Genomic DNA, 4,257 nt, shown 5'->3' with positions numbered 1-4,257 from the left:
AGCCTTCACCTAACTCTAGGGAGGAAGTTCAACTTAAATCACCAAGATTAAAAATGCTTAAGAAAAATGATGGTTCAAGTTCTTTTCGCATTAGCGATCCTATTTTTATTAATCTAGATGATGATATAGATGATGATGTTGTTCATGATAACAATGTTGGTTCTAATTATTTCATGATATGTATGAGTTTTTTGATGTTAATCATAATTTGTCTTCACATTTTTTAAAAGCATTAACCCTAGCTCCTAGTGACAAACAAAGTGACTCATCATTAGAGCATGGTCCTTGTTTGGAACTTGCAGTAGCTTCATTTTCCATTCTCAAAGTGGCTCCTCTTGTGTCTTGTCCACCATCCCTAAATAATGTTCAACAAGATTGAGAGGTGGATGATTTTCTTGATTAGATTCATTCATGTTGTGGATCCTCTCTTGTGTGTTTTCTTGTTCGTAATGTACTTCCCCCATGATGTGATGCTTGATATGTTTTTGTGCTATGTTAGGATCTCTTTGGATGACCCTTGTTACTACATTGGTGAAAGGTAATAAATAGGTCGAATTTGTTGTGATATTCTTCTATTTGTATCACTTTTCTTCTATATGGTGTGCCTTGTGTTGCCTACTTGGGGACGATGCAAAGCATTGAGATATCTTTTTGATCTCTTTCATGCTGACTTAAAAAGACATATTCTCTCCTCTTCCATTGTATTTGTAGTCCCACTACCTTTTGGGGATGAGGTCAATTCAATACAAATATTCTTGATATACATTTTTTTTATCATAAGATCATACTGATCCCATAGTTAGTGGATCACTTATGTGATTTTTCATATATATTTTGTGACCATTATCCTTTGATTTTTCCTTTCTTGGGGGCATCTCATTGTGTTAATGTACTTGTCTTTTGGCTGCATGCTACTTTATAGAAATTGCTCTCAATAAGGCGTATGCTATCTCTTTAACGTGGGGGAATACACATCGCTCAATGTTACACTTTATGCACACACCATGACATGTTTTTGATACTCAAGTTACTTTGCAAATTGAGCCTTTTACTTTGTAATTTGGTGTTTTTCTTTTTCATGACTCATAGTAAGAAAATCTTACTAGGCTAGTACAATCATGTTCTTATTAATCTTAGAGGATCCGGTTAATACTAAGAGGGGGTTAATCAGTATTAACAATAATTTGAAATCAGAAACTCAGACTCCTAAAAATTTTACCAAATCACATATAGATTAGCACTAGAGTCATTTACCAGTACTGGTATCTACTAATAAACATCTGCTAAATTGATATATCAATGTTTCACATTAAGTGCTCATTAACCATACATAAATTGAAATTAAAGCAAACCATCACATCAAAAACATTTAGCATATGACCACCATGATTTTCACATGGAAACCCAAATAGGGAAAAACCACGGTGAGAATTGGTACCCACAAATATTTTGCACTCTTTCGGAATGCGCCTTGTTAGGAGCCAAGCCCGGTTAGAAGCTTACAATGATGCCCTGTTAGGAGCAGACCCTATTAGGAGTCACCCAGTTAAGGGATTTACCTCAGCTCTATTAGGAGATTTGATCTGTTAGGATCAACCTCTCAAGAGGATTTAGAACTCAGATATTGAGTCACCCTATTAAGGGATTTTGCAATGTGAGGCATGTTAGGACCTACCCAGTTTAGGGATTTTAGTTGTTGTAATTGTTAGAGAACAACAATGAATGATCTGTGTATAGCACTCAACTGCTTTCTTGGTCAGATCCAATTAAGTTCTAAGTGTGCATCACTCTGGAAGATCTTATCACACACCCTCGTTCGGCTTCACATACTTCTCAAAATCACTAACACTTCAAAACATCAAACTTACCGACATAAATAACCTTTACAACTAGGTCGGAATCAAAAACCTAAGACTTACTACATAGATCATCACATATATTTACAACTCATTACAGATCATCATATGGATCATTACAATCAATTACAAATCAATATCAGTCATTGAATGATCACACATTGTCACTGCAAGTCAATCTGGTACAAATTCAAACCCTTAGCTCATTCCGCTAAGCACTTTGCACATTCCCAAGAAATTTGCTCTCCAAATGTGCCAAAACATCTTTCAAACACATCACGTAGTTTGTGTTGCGTTATCATCAACATGTGAACTTGATGTAGATCACTGCCAAACCAAAAATTATTACCGATCCTTAAACCCTTCTTAAACCCTGGCAAAAACTCAACAGAAACTATAAACATAACATCTGGTTGTCACAACATGATGCAGTTCCGATTAGATACATGTTATAATAATAGAAACTTGCATTCAAAACTATAAAGCCTCAATCATCACCAATCACCAAATACAATCAGGATATTTCCTCATTTACCGATTAAGGTCCTAATTCTCAGTTTCTTGATTCTTTGTCGGTGAGCCCTCTCCGGTAGACCAAAAGATTTAGATGAAACAATACAAGATAAGTAAACATTAGTAGACATGAATAAACATTAGTTTCCATGAATGACAACATAAATAACTGATCAAAGTCATTCATCATGCAATCTCAATCTCTTCATCACAATGTCATCTCAAACAGTCTTGTATCGATTCAGTCACCATTCTCCATCTGTATCAGTTATGCCAAACATTCCAACAATGTCCCCCTTTGGCATTGATCGCAACACTAAACATCAACATACTCAACTCATATTGTTCCGCTCTGTTCTGGACCTTCTCTGCAACTCTTCTCTTCTCTACTACACCTCATCCATCGGTTACACTTTATCTTTAATTACACATCTTCTCCTCTTGATCATATGTCTTTTCTTATGACTAATCATATTTCTTCTCCCCCTTTGAAAAAAATTCCAAAGGTGCATAAGCATCACAAATCATCAGATCTACTATTGATGTCTTCAACATGTCTGCAAACTCATCTAAGTTGCTCCCCCCTGCGGAGTAGCCTACATCTCATCAATCCAAAGTGAAAAATAGTCATGAAGCCCACTAGATTGATGCATCCTACATTCTAGTTCTTTTTAGTAGGGTTCTGACCCCTAATTTACCTTTGAGATACTCAAAGGTTGTCTTCGCTAATGATTTTGTGTAAATGTCTCCTAACTGCTCTTTGCTTATCACATACTCCATTCTGACTTATTTTTTCCTGTACTCTTTCCCTTAGAAAATGATATTTCAATTTTATGTGCTTTATTCTTGCAAGTAACACAAGATTTTTTAAAATATTAATTGCACTATTATTATCACAGTAAATAGTTACTGGTTCAGACATATCAAATTTGAATCCTTGAAGCACATGTCTCATCCAGATTGCCTGTGTGCAATTCATTGATGTTGCAACATACTCTACCTCTAATGTTGACTAAGAAACACAAGTTTTCTTCTTACTTGTCCAAGCAACGAATATGCCTCCAAGAAGAAAAGCTCCACTGGTAGTACTTTTCTGATCATCAACATTACCTGCCCAATCTACATCAGTAAACACATTCAAAGAAAAAATTATTTTATAAGGATACCATAAACCATAATCTACTATGTCTTTCAGGTACCAGAATATCCTTTTCACCGCTACCAAGTGATTCTCCTTAGGATCCTTTTGAAATCTAGCAACCAATCCAATAACATGTACAATATTTAGTCTGCTATGAACAACATAATGTCTTTTACCAATCATAGACTTGTATTATTTCTCATCAACAGATGGTGACTCATCTTGTTTAGACAACTTGTAGCCTATCACCATCGGAGTACCAACCGGTTTACAATCCTCCATGCCAAATGTTTTCAACACCTCTATGACATACTTACTCTGACAGATAAAAATTCCACCATCCAATTGTTAGACCTGCAACCCAATGAAAATTTTAATTTCACCAATAAGAGACATCTCAAATTCCTTTTTCATCTCCTCAGCAAAATCCATGCATAAGTCATCATTACCACCAAAAATTATTTCATCCACAAATACTTCAGCTATCAATACTTTCTCTCCATCAGTCTTTAGATGTTATTGTCCTCATTGCTACGCTGGAATCCTATCTTGATCAGGTGTGCATGCAACCTTTCAAACCATGTTCTCGATGCCTGCTTCAATCCATACAGTTCCTTATGTAGTTTTCAAACCATATATTTATCTTTAGACAAAGCAAATCCATTTGGTTGTTCTATGTATACTTCTTCTTCAAGGATTTCATTAAGGAAAGTTGATTTAAAATCCATCTGATAGACTTTAAATCCT

At 35.4% G+C, this 4,257-nt stretch overlaps 1 pseudogene; it reads right to left on the bottom strand.

Annotated features, from left to right (window-relative positions):
• Nucleotides 1-1,924: 1,924 nt before the first annotated feature.
• LOC131053348 (small nucleolar RNA Z102/R77) lies at nt 1,925-2,013 on the bottom strand (annotated as a pseudogene).
• Between the last annotated feature and the right edge of the window lie 2,244 nt (nt 2,014-4,257).

The sequence above is a fragment of the Cryptomeria japonica genome, chromosome 3 (assembly GCF_030272615.1).
Source record: "Cryptomeria japonica chromosome 3, Sugi_1.0, whole genome shotgun sequence".
NCBI lineage: Eukaryota > Viridiplantae > Streptophyta > Pinopsida > Cupressales > Cupressaceae > Cryptomeria > Cryptomeria japonica.
The sequence above is the reverse complement of the archived record's forward strand: the minus strand, read 5'-3'. Positions and strand labels throughout refer to the sequence as shown.